Source organism: Rattus norvegicus, chromosome 2 (genome assembly GCF_036323735.1).
Source record: "Rattus norvegicus strain BN/NHsdMcwi chromosome 2, GRCr8, whole genome shotgun sequence".
Lineage (NCBI taxonomy): Eukaryota > Metazoa > Chordata > Mammalia > Rodentia > Muridae > Rattus > Rattus norvegicus.
The window spans coordinates 10,142,845-10,156,612 of NC_086020.1; positions in this window are offsets into that span (position 1 = coordinate 10,142,845).

Sequence of the window (13,768 nt, forward strand, 5' to 3'; positions counted from 1 at the left end):
CCCCACATGTGGTCCATACATATACAGCCACCCAATTAGACAAGATGGATGAAGCAAAGAAGTGCAGGTCGACAGGAACCGGATGTAGATCGCTCCTGAGAGACACAGCCAGAATACAGCAAATACATAGGCGAATGCCAGCAGCAAACCACTGAACTGAGAAAGGGACCTCCATTGAAGGAATCAGAGAAAGGACTGGAAGAGCTTGAAGAGGCTCGAGACCCCCATATGAACGACAATGCCAAGCAACCAGAGCTTCCAGGGACTAAGCCACTACCCAAAGACTATACATGGACTGACCCTGGGCTCCAACCTCATAGGTAGCAATGAATATCCTAGTAAGAGCACCAGTGGAAGGGGAAGCCCTGGGTCCTGCTAAGACTGAACCCCCAGTGAACGTGATTGTTGTGGGGAGGGCGGTAATGGGGGGAGGATGGGGAGGAGAACACCCATATAGAAGGGGAGGGAGAGGGGTTAGGGGGATGTTGGCTCGGAAACCAGGAAAGGGAATAACAATCGAAATGTAAATAAGAAATACTCAAGTTAATAAAGAAAAAAAATATTTATTTACACAATTTTCTTGAAGAGTAATTTTTTTTTATTAACTTGAGTATTTCTTATATACATTTCAAGTGTTATTCCCTTTCCCGGTTTCCGGGCAAACATCCCCCTCCCCTCTCCCCTTCCTTATGGGTGTTCCCCTCCCAACCCTCCCCCCATTGCCGCCCTCCCCCCATAGACTAGTTCACTGGGGGTTCAGTCTTAGCAGGGCCCAGGGCTTCCCCTTGAAGAGTAATTTATTTGTACTTAGATTTATAATTCTAGGATATATTAATCAAAAAAATTATAATAATACCCAAAGCCCCAGAAATTGTGTGACTAACCAAACTGTCTATTGCTTTATTTTCTCTTCTTGGTTAGTTTCATAGGTTTGATCTAATTTGGCCTTTACAAATTATTTTTATAAATTGTTTCTTTCCTGAGCATAGTCATTCATAAAACCATAAAAAATTACATATTTCACATTTGCTGGAGCAGTTGGTGACACATATACTAAAAGAGAAACTTTGATCTTGGTCCTTTCACCATCATAAGAGCCTGAGGATTATCATTGTTATCTGCATGAGCTTAAGATGTAAAGGAAGAAAGATGACACTTGGATAGATGAACTTCTTTCAAAGGCAGAGGATCCACTGGGCTTGTGAGGTAAGAGTGTACATGGAGCCCTGGAAGCACTGTGACAGAAGGAAGGAGCCAAGGAAGAAGAAAGCCAGAGGGGCTATGCTTTAGTGAGGTTGGGGAGATGTTCTAAAGGAAATGAAGCAAATGAATAAATAGTAGGGGTGCAGAAAGAAAGGAATACTGATGAAGGACTGGCATCCAATTCTAAGCAAACAGAAAAGATTTCCAGAGAGTGTATCCTAGTGGCAACATTTCAATTAGTATAAAAGAGTCTCATTAAAAATCCTCAATGGGATTGAGCTTGTGGTTCTCAACCCCTCAGCCAGATTAATATTCTTTTTGGTGGTGGGACATTGTCTTAGTTATAGTTTCCATTGCTGTGAAGAGACACCATAACCAAAGCAATTCTTATAAAAGAGAACATTTAATTGGGGCTGGCTAACAGGTTCAGAGGCTCAGTACATTATCATCATGGCAGGAAGCGTGGCAGCATCCAGGCAGGCCTGGCACTGGAGGGACTGAGAGTTCTACATCTAGTTCCAAAGGTAAACAGTAGAAGACTGACAAAGTCCACCTTCACAGTGCTACACTTCTTCCAACAAGGCCACATCTGCTCCAACAAGCACACAACTCCTAATAGTATCATTCTCTGTCAGCCAAGTCTTCAATCACGTAAGTCTGTGGAGGCCAAACCTATTCAAACCACTACTGATATTTTAAATTTAGGTTTGTTTTATTTAAGTTTCAAGTCAATTCTATACTCTGTTTTAGTAAGAACAATATAGATTCTGTATCTGTGGCTCCAGTCAGATATCCACTAGTACAAATTCACTTCAGGCTATAAATACTGAACAAAGAGAGGTAAGGAGGTGGGAGGAGGGGGAGGAAAAAAAGACACGAAGATGGAGACAGAGATGAAGAACTAGTACTAGAAGGAAGAAGAGGAGGGGGAGGAGGGGGAGGAGGAGGAGGGGTAGGAGGGAGAGGAGGGGAGGATGTGGCTGAGGATCTAGGGAGGAAGAAGAGAGTTGAACAAGCAAGCAGGCTTCCATACCACTTTCAATGCCAACCTGCTTCAGAAAAGGAGAGGTTGACAGAAATGAGCAGTCACTGGTTGTTGAACAGTTACCAGCACCATGCATTTTAGCCACACTTCAGCAGCGCTTTAAACAGTTATTACAGCAAAGCCATTACAAGAAACGAACCCCCAAACACCTCAGATTGATACCCAGTTAAGTTTAAACATTGGTATAAAATTCAGCATAAATAATGAAGAAAAGGAAAATGACAGCACGTATACCTCTATTGTGTGATTAATCTTTCTTAGAAACATCACTTAGAAATCTAATGGGTTTGAAATGCCATTTCCAATTCTTTTTCTTTTGAACTTCTTTTTAAATTTAATTTTTTATTGATTCTTTGTGAATGACATATTATGTGCCCCAATCCTACTCAACTCCCTTTTCTTTTGTCCCTTCTCTCTGCTCTTGGGACCAGAGGAGGCAAAAAAGAAAAGGAAAAAAATACCATTGTGGAAGCTGCAGTGTGTTACAGTGTCCCACAGTGTGTACCCTTTTGTCCATACATCTTCAGTTGCAAATGTTCATTGCAATGAGTCATTGGTCTGATTCAAGGCCTCTGACTTCTGTCAATACTAGATCCTCACCAGGACTTCTCCCAGATATCTGTCGTTGCCTTGCATCATGAAGATCCTGCAACTTAGGTTCTGTAGGACTTTATATATGCTCCAGTCATTCATTGATGAAGGTGTTTGGGCAGGCCCACTCAAAGATCTGGCTCTGCACCTGGGTAGCAGCTGAGCTGTAGGTCTCTTGCACCCACTCCACAAGAGTGAGCTCTCCAGCACTCCCCTGCCTAGCTCACCCAGTGTTGCAGCTAGCAAGAGGCAGAGCCAGCTTTCCTATTCTTCTGCTCTGGGGAACAGCTATGAACCTTGCCCAGTCAGTATAGAAGAACTGACCCTGGTGGTAGGGTGTGTGTCTGAGCAGTCCCCAAGGATGTGAGTAGGAGAGCTGGCCCTAAACTTGTGGGAGAGTCATCTGTCCCTGTGCATGCCCTTGTCATGAGAGCAGGAGAGATGACCCTGTTGATCACCAGTTGCAACACATGGAAAGACATGTGAGTCATTTCCATTTCTAATGATGATCTTGCCACATGTGGCTGGAGATAATACAGTAATGGTTAAAAAGCCTCCATGCAGTCCTGCTAGTGCTGTAAAGAACCTAAAAACCAGTAAAACTCACAGAAATTCATTCTTTCCCTCAAGAATTTATAAAACCTGTTTTAAAAAGAAGTTGGGGCAGAAAAAAAGAAAAAGAAAGGATAACAACAGGGCAGGAATTAAATTCTGAGAAGAAATGTGAAAGTTAAATTTGGTGGCTCCCATTAACAATAGGGAACTTCCCCTGGGAGGGTTGGGAATTCTGGTGCAATCAGAGATGGCTTCTCTTTGTAACAGACTCATCCAGAGCATCAGAAAGAGATGTTTCACCTATCATGTTTTTGTTTCTCTTTGAAGGAGGAGGAGGAAGAGGAGAAAAGTTAGGAACATACTTAGTTTTCATTTCTAGTTTGTACATAACTTTTGAAACATGATCTCAATAGACTAAAAAAAAATCTTCAAAATATAACCTCACCCTCAACATTTTTATGGTACCACATAGAGTAAGATTTAAAACTGTTAGTAAATTCTACTGCTTCAAAATAGCCTTGTAACTGTATATATGTTTACTGAAATGAATTATTTGAGGCTTAGTGAGCAAATGGATTGCTCTATGAAAGTAGCTGTGTGATGTAATTTGTGAGTTAATTAGAATACAGTTATGTACTCATTTATTTTAAAGAAGCCTGTGTATGGATGTGTGTGGGGCGGTGGGCATGACTGGACTTGACCATCTAGAAAGGTGAGTAATCCAATCTGCAAAACTGTCACCAAGATGTTGAGAACAGGGGAATAAAAGCTAAAGTTAAACAGCAATCGCACTGTGCTACCTGTAATTATGCACTTAAGGGAAACAACTTTTCATGGAAACTTCTTGATGGTGCACTTGCTTCTCTCTTAGAAAATCTGCTTTAAGCTAATTCATTCTTCAAGGAGCTTTATCCTCATATTTAACCAGCTGGCATATTTTCTTGCACACAATACCAGCTCAATATTTGCTGGGTGCATCAAGTTAAAAATAAGACTTAAATTTGTGTTCTCTCTCTCTCTCTCTTTCTCTCTCTCTCTCTCTCTCTCTCTCTTTCTCTCTCTCTCTCTCTCTCTCTCTCTCTCTCCCTCCCTTCCTCCCTTCTTCCCACCCTCCTCTCTCTATCTCTCTCTCTCTGTGTGAGAGTTATATTTCCATGTTTCTTATAAATATTAAATTATAGATAAATATATACATGCTTAAAATTCATTTTCACTAGAAGTCTCTAGGATGTTGAGTTAAGGTTACATTAAATCTAAGTTATATCCTTATGAGTAAGACCAGGACAGAGAGAGATGCATGTGTCTCCGGACACAAAAACAGTGGAGAAAATGCCATTTTCTTACTGTGCAAGAGAAAGGTGAATTGTAAAAGACAGAGACAACCAGCCTGTTGGGCTCACATTTCATCCCTGAAGCATCTAGACTATCTCCTAGAAGGACATCTTTTCTTTCAGTTTCTTTAGGATCACCTGACAAAATTCAGACTGTTCTTTCTTTTCCTGATATAGATTTTCATTGTTGCCATGATCTTACTTCAGTAAGACATCATGAGAGAAAACATCTTGGTAAAGGTATTTCTTCCTTTGGCTTCAGAGTGTCTTCAGCTACTAGGATGCTTGAGGAAGTCTGTGGGAATGACAATTACCTCATAATAGCATCTTAAATACACTCTTGTTTTATAGGTCATGTGTGGAATCCACTTCCTTATGCTGTAGGTATGTTAGTTAGGGTTTCATTGCTGTGAAGAGACATTGCAAATAAGGCAACTCTTATCAAGGAAAACATTTCATTGGAGCTGGCTTATAGTTTCAGAGGTTCAGTCTATTATCATCATGGTGGGAGTCATGGCAGTGTTCAGGCAGACATGGTGCTGGCAGAGCCAAGAGCTCTACATTGTGATCATTAGGCAGCAGGAGGGGACTGAATGTGTTTCACACTTGGCATGGCTTGAGCATTTAAGACCTCAAAGCCTAATTCCCATAGGGACATACTTCCTCTAACAAGACCACACCTCCTAATAGGGTTACTCCCAAGGGGCCAAGCATTCAAACATCTGAATCTATAAGGGCCATGCCTATTCAAACCACCACAGTAGACTTTATTAGTATTTAAAATTATGTTTTCTTCATACTTCATGAACTTAAAAATATTAGAGCCTTATTACAGACTAGTTTATTTTATGCAAAAATGAAGGCTATTTTTTCAAACAATATCTGATTTCAATTATGAACAAAAAGACCTTTTTCCCTATCACATTAGAATCTCTTTCCTGGGTCTCATTTAGGGAAAGGAGGATTAGTCGATGTCACAGATTCTAAGACATTCACCTGCAGTAAGTGGGTAAAGCATGGGCAAGTCCTCTCAGCAGCCTTGAGCTCCAGAGCCAAAGAAGAGCAGTACCTGGGTTTTGGTCTCCCCCTCTCAAGGCAAGGCATAATGACTTATCTTCCATGTTTCAAGAGTGAAGGGAAAAAAGTGGGCTGGTTTTCTGTTGCTGCTGATAACACATAGTGACTGAAAAGGACACAGATTCATTCTTTCCTGTTATGGAGGTCAGACATTTAGAATCTTTTCAGGTTCAACATGCCATGCTTCCTTGAGTTACTTAAGGGGTATGCATTTCCTTGCTCTTTCCAGCTTCTGGAGTTGGAAACCATTCCTTCTTCAGTTCGGTTCTTCCGAGATTCTTCCCACTATCTAACTGCTAGAATAGCACCATGCACTGTGTTTTCTGCTGTACTTCCTCGCATGCATTTCTTCTGTGGTACAGCATAGCCCTTTGAGTCTCCTTAAGATGTCATTTTGAGAAAACCTGGAAAACTCACTAAAATCTCATCCCGAGATCTTTTGCTTTACATTATCTAAAAATTGCTCCTTTTCCTTAAAAGAGTTCATAGATAAAAGACATATTCTTGTTTATAAACTTTGTTCACCCATCACAGTAATCTTTTGGCTTTTTATCACATGGGCTGGATAAAGAAAAGTTGTTCCCTATTTTTCTTTTCCTTTTTTTTTCTTTAGTATTTAGTATTTAGTATTGAGTGTAGAGTTTATTCAGGGAATGAGGAGGGGAGTTGAGAGGGTAGTAGACACAGAGAAGGAGAGAGAGAGAGAGAGAGAGTAGAGGAGTAGAGGCCAGCCATGAGCATGCGGAGAGAGAAGGGGGAAAGAAATGGGGAGAAGATGAAGGGGTGAAAGGACAGGGCAGGGAGCAAGAAGACAAGAGCAAGAGTGTTCCCTATTTTTCAATGTCTTAAAAATTTATGATATAAAACCAATCTGTTTTAATAGACAAATGCAATTTCTGTGTCACAGATAGTTTTGTATTTTGTAAGAATTTATGAAATAAATATATTTACAGTTGTTAATGAATTACTATAAAAACTAAACATGACTATAAAATCTAGTTTTGAGGCTTGAAAGCATAGCCATTCTACAGGTGAGGAAACTGAGACACTGTGAGATTACACAGCATGCAGACAAGGAGGAATTTGGTGAAACAGTTTAAAATTCAGTGCTTTACCTGCTGTAGTAGAGAGAAGAATGAGGGTGAGGCTTAATCCAACAGTGGTAAGGGAATTAATCCAGATGCTAATCTTTATTAGATTAATCTTTTGATCTATCTAGCACATATTCAGGAGGATGTCCTGGAATTTCGGTTGTGCCAAAATCTGAGGTTACCAAGACAAAAACCTTTGCCCTGGAAGAGTTTCAGTACATTGGACCAGAAAAAGTAGAGTGCTGCTAAGGCAAAATTAGAGGACAGCCAGCTCCTCCTTGACCGACAGGAGGATGGAAGTCTAGCTGGGTTTTGAAGAGTTGAAGTACAGTTTGAAAAGCAAAGGTATTCCACACAGTGATTGATTAAAGTCAGCTTTAAAGCAGCATGGACACTGAAGATAGTGGAGGGACGGTAAACAAGACTAAAAGTTGACTATACTCAGGAATGCAGAAAAGGCCAAAGGAGGTGGTGATGAGAATGTCAAAAATGCAAAACTGAATGAGAAAAGAGATGTGAGAAGAGGGGCAATTGAGCAGCATCATGATGGGGAAGTTATGCCTCAGGAAGATGGGGCAAGTTTGTAGGAAGAGCTAAAGGGAGCAGAGACATGTAGGGGATTGATGGCGTTAGATCCAGAGCAGGCAAAAGGATGTAAAATCAAGCCTTCACTTGGACTTCCATCTCCATCCTCTTGCGCAATCATACTTATTCCAAAGTCTTTTTAAAGATCTGTTTCTATGGTAGCCAGATCTGGGCAAGCATTTCCAAGACCAGAGCAACAGTGCTTGACCCTCTTTTCTTTTCTTCTGGAAGAACTCAAGGGTCTCTGACCCTCTGTAACAGCCATTTTAATGTACCAGCACCATTCAGAGAGCTTTGCCTCTCTTAGTCATTGTACTAATCCTCCCTTCTTTCTGTCCTATTTGATAGGACAGAAAGCCTCAGAATCTTGTCAAAGGTTTCCTTCCACTGGAAGAGATCTGCCTGGCAGAGCAATAAGATTTTTAGAATTTGGCAACCATTTGGTTACACACTATTCCTTCAGCAAATGGTAAGTTATAGAGCCAGGGCTCAACATTGTCATTGTCCTCAATCTATAGAGATTTATAAAATTGAGTATGGTTACTTGATGTAGTTTTAGACTGTGTAGGTTCTAAGAGCAAAGCTGAGATTCAAGCCTAGGTCTCAAGCCTAGGTCTCTAGACCCCTGGTTGTTCTTATACACTCTATTGCATACGCACGAACTTCCTTACAAGAGGATCAGCACGGTCTAATAAAGTGTGGCCGCCAGTCTGTTACCTGTGGTTCTCTAGAAACCTTTCCTTCCTCAGGCCCAGGTGGGAACTGCTGATTGAATCTCAGCAGAGCAGAGAGGCAGCTGTGGCACATATGTTGCAGCATAAGGAACTATGGAAGTATTGCCTGTATTTCATACCCTCATTCAAATCTCCACTCTCCCATTCACCTGCCACCACGAGGAGCATGGTTTCCTTTTCAACAGGATAATATGACTATTACTTTTGCATCAGAAAACTAAGAGGTTCATATATCCTGCCTGGATGGAAGCATTTTTCAGCCTCAAAGCCTATAAAAATATTGTGGCATGAACAGTTCAGCTGAAACAACAGAATGCTCCAAAATGAGTCTACAAAATGAGCTTGAAATATTAGTCATCAACATGGTATAAAGCCTTTCTCCACAGAGGCAGGCTTGTGCCTGATTGCTAAGTATACTTTCACTGCAGAATCAGGTGGAGATGGTTGGTTTATGTTCTGGAAACTCTTAACTACCCAAATCTGTCCACCGGTGTGAAGATTAAAGAGCAGGAAGTATATCCCAGTCTTCTGTGCTCCCCGATATTCTCCCAGGGCTGATAGAAAGCAGGAGTCCACTCACACCCTACAGATACCAGGCTACATAGATACAAAATTTATACGTAAATATATCCAGAATATTTTATGAAAATGCATACTATTTATAATCCAATGATACAAAAAATGCTCTTTGTATGTGTGCATGGAACGGATGTGTGTGGTTAAGGGAGTATGCATGCACAGGTGCATGAGGAGGCCAGAGGTCAACCTCAGGGTCAGTCCTCGGGTACTCTGACTCTTTTTCTTCTTTCCTTGACAGACTCTCTCAGTGGCCTGGAATTTGCCAAATAAGTTTTGGCCTAGCCTTGAGATTACTAGTGTTAAAAGTACAAACCTCTGTGACTGGCTTTTTCGGGGGAGGGGGGTGTGGGTGGTTCCTGGGAATTATATTTGCAAGGCTAACACTTTACTAATCACAGAAATTTGTTTTGAAAATAACCAAAAAGGGTTTTGTCTGTGTGTGTGTGTGTGTGTGTGTGTGTGTGTGTGTGTGTGTGTGTTTGTGTGTGTGAGTAAAGTCATAAAAAGTAAAACTAGATAAAAGGAGAAACAGAAATACTTAAAGCTAGCTACTGGCATCAATTTGATGTCATGTAGAGAGGTGATGGGAGGGTACAGAATTTAACTTTCATTTAAAATGATGAAAGTATTTTTTGAATAAAGAAAAATCTCTTGAGATTTTTTCCCAGAATTTGACCCAAATTGCCAAATATTTTTATTATTGGGGAGACTAGTCATCCTTATCTGTTTAAGAGTTTTAGGATTTCCCTATATGCTTTTGGTAAAAGATTTCAGGTTTTAAAAAACATTCAGTTTGAAGGAGTGTCACTCTGATTTCGAGGGGAGAAAAGCTGAAGTGCTCTGAGAAGTTCTGGGACCATTGTTTGCTCCCCCACCCCCAACTCCAGAAGCTCCCAGAGGTGGTAAGGGCCCAGCCAACCAACATCCACAGCATAACTTCAATGTTTTTTAATAATAGATTCAGAGAGCTTGAGTAAGTTGGCAGTGTTGGATTTTCAAACGCATTCTAAACACTGGGGATTGATTCTCTGCTTTAATTAGCAGCCTTATTGATCCTTGCACTGCTGCGTGTGTTTTGCCGTGGAAGGTACACACCTCATTTAAGAAACTGGATCCTCACAAGCCACTGGCCAGCACAGCACATTTCCTGGATGCCAGCAGGTTGGTCATTTGTCAAGGCGCTGGCGTTTGGTGACTGCTCATAATAGATTTTCATGTTTGTTTTATGAAAAATTGTATTCAAATACTTTAAGAAGTCTAGGAGTGTGTGAGTGAACACCACTCAGCATGGGACACAAACTACAAACCGCAAGCTGGAGCAAGGTGCGGGCAACACCGAAATTTCGAGAAGCCTGGTCTGACTGGCTAAGCAAGAAGCAGTTCTCGTTTTGTTGTCGTGGTTGTTTGGTTGGTTTCTCAAAGGCAGGGTTAGCTCAGAGAGATGTACTGGCTACGTGAGGTGGAAGTAAGGCCTGCTGAAGTGGAAGCATGGAGTATATAGTCCCACAGGGATCCCAGAAATACTGGAGCCAAAATTATATCCACCTCCTTGAGTTTTCGTCCTGTTTAATGGCTAAGACCTCATGCCTTCTCTGGGACATGTGTACAGAGGCCTGATGGAATGAGAGGCCTCGGGAGGTGGGAATTTGGTGCATATTTTGCTTCTACCTAGTCAAGGGGCTAGCCAGCTGCCTCCTTGGAAGGCCAAAAGCTTCTTAGAGTAGCTTGGGGAAGAAGAAAAGGACCCCAAGTGTTACCAGATTTGCCCCATCAAGCAGTAACAGACCAAAGCCCAGGCAACCTCATGGTTTCCCCCTGCTGCAACAGTTGAGCTGAGGGACATAGATGGGCATGGCAGGTAACACACACCTCATGGAGTGTGACAAATGAAGAATTTTAAAACGACATTTACTTTTACAAGTCAGACATTTAAGTGGGTCCTTTTTATGGAGCATTTTCAATTTTTATGTCACCTAAGAGACTTCTGCATTTCTTACAATTCTTCTGTACATTAAAAATGAATTACAGTCTCATCCATTTTCAGAAAGAATTTTGGAAGAATTTTTAAAGCAGACAAAGGCCACATGTGCCCTGAAATGCTCCAGTAAAGACTGTTTTTCTCCTTGATTGATAGACCGGTCTTGATTGCAGAGGAAAAGAAGCGTCTAAATCTTTGCGTGAATCTGTTGCTTCCTGCCATCCGGAACTAATTTTTTTTCTCCTTTTCCCATTGGCTAATGTGAATCTCAATATTTGTTTGGGAAAAATCGTGTGGTTAGAAATAAAGGAACAGTGGCAAGCCAACATTCCAAGCCAGAGTGCCCAGGCATCTCTGTGATAAACAGAGGAAGATATCCGACCTCCCACCCCCGCCCCCCACGACACACGCACACTGAGCGGCAAGGACTTTTTGTGCAAGATTTGGTGCAGACTCTGCTTGCCTCTACTTGATGAAGTTTATCAACAGGTCTGAGGCTGTTTCATAACCCATGTCTCCTACAAGTGTTATTAGAGTCTTTGAAGGGTTAAAAAAGTTGCCCAAAGTACAGGATCTATGAATCCAGGCCTTATGGTCCAGAGCTCTGCCTAGGGATCTGTACCTACTACATCTGCCTTTATACTGGCCTTTGGCCTTATCTTCTGCTTCTGTTATATGGGCCATGACTCTGCAGATTCTTTAAAATATTCTAACAAGTCTTTGGAGAACAGAATCCAGGCTTCATTTTATATCCAACAGGTACTAATTTCATATTTGCCGGATGAATGAACTGAATTTGAGTGTTAGGCTTCTGTGATTTTGCACACCAGGGAAGAATTTTAGAGGGCCCATATTTCCTGTACTGCAGACCTAATGTCTTTGCTCAGTAGGAGGACATCAGATCTCAGGGTTTGGTTATTGTATGTCCAGCCAGTAACAATGGAAAATCATGAGAAAAGGTCCTATTCTGGACTCATTTGGATAGGAATGTAGTTCCTGTGAGTCCTCTGGATAGGCTTGCCCACACAGCTGCAGACCGTTTAGTTTTTCAGGTTTCCATCAGTGCTGAAGAGAGTTTCCCAACATCTTGGAAGCACCAGATAAATGGAAACCATGTCTGCTGGACACAGACACTGTCATTCCTGAGAGAAGAAGCTTACTTCTGCAAGAGAACAATTGTTGATTCCTGTGATTTTATGAATGGGGACGTGAATATGTAGAACTTGAGATCGTATTCACTTTCCAGTGATCCCACAATACACTCCAGATGTGTGACCAAGGTTGATTACAGATTATATCTATATCTGTATCTGTATATTTTGACATAGGGTCTTACTATTTAGGCCAAACTGGCCTCAAATTCACAGAGATCGCCCTGCCTCTGTCTCTCCAGTGCTGGGATTAAAGGCATTCACTCATGAGCATGCACTGCTAGTCACAGATACTTTAAGAAGTTAAGGAGAAAGTGTGATGTAACTTACACTTTTTTCCTAGAACACACACAGAAATTTGGTTCTCTTCTCTACAGTTTTTCCTCAGAACATAGGCTGTTCTCAGGTGTTGTTCAGGAGCTGGTAAATATTTGTGAAGTATATTTATGAATGTATGAGGTATATTTATTGATGGCAGGAGCTTACAGGCTGATATAAAAACTGTGAGCTCCTTAAAGATCTTGCAAACTCCGCTGTTGATACTTGATATTAGTAGTTTCAATTTTGCTATTTTTATTATAGAAGGATGTAGTAGCTTGAATTAGAATAGCCCACATTGGCTCATAGATTTGAATGCTTGGATACCATGGATGGTACTATTTGAAAGTAGTAGGAATCATGGCCTTGTCGGAGGAAGTCTACCATTGGGGTGGGCTTTGAGGTTTTCAGAAGCCAAGGCAGGCCCAGTGCTTCTCTCTTCCTGCTGCCTGTGGACCCTAATGTAGACCTCTCAGCTCCTTCTCCAGCTCCATGTCTGCCTACATGCTGCCTTTCCCTGGTAATTTGATCTTTTCACAGCAATAGAACACTGACTAAGACAAAGAATAGCATCTAAAATAAAATTTTATATAAGATGGAAACATACATAAAATATTTTTTGATGGTACAAGTGTTTAATTAAAAGATTTTGACCTTTTATTTCATGTGCATAAATGAATACTTTGCCTGCACCAGTCAGTGTGACCCATGTGCATGCCTGGAACCCAGAAGAAGCCCAGATCTTCTGAAACTGCAGTGAAGGAGGATTGTCAGCTACTTCATGGGTTCTGGGAACTGCATCTGGGTACTCTGTAAAAGCAACTCATGATTTTAATTGCTGAGACATCTCTCCAGTCCCACAGAGGAAATATTTTAAATTATTTTCTTATTATATAGATATTAGTGATAACAATAAAACAAACAAAACATTAAAATCCAAGATTCAGAATGATAGCATACACCATATCATCAACCCCTGAAACTCAATGTGTTCCTGTCTTTTGTTTTGCTTACCTCATACTTTACCAAGGAAATACTGCTGACATAGAAGTAGTTTTCCTTACAATCTTTAGATACTAGTAATTGAAACAAATTTCCACCCAGTTGAATAAACTACTAAGAGACAAATATTGATTCATTGATAACAATATCTAATTCCTCATAATATCAGCTCAGGAGTGTTGCAAATGTGACAAATGCTGAGTATCTGTCCTATGGGCACACACTAGGCCTTTGTGTGTTCTTGGCCACTGGATATTCATGGAAGGTTGTTGCCTTTCACATTGGCCTAATCTGTGCCTGGCTTCTCGTTACAGGATGTAGTTGCATTTCTACATGTGTCTGAATGCTCTACCACATTTAGAATTCCAAAGATCATTGGGAGCAGGAGGTCAGGAAGCAGGAAGGAAGTCTCATTAGTGAATGAGACTTCATCTAAATCCATTCATTCATTCACTCACTCATTTGTTCACTCTGTCATCGCTCCTCCACTTTTATCATGATTAGTTATAATTGTCATCGTGATCCAGT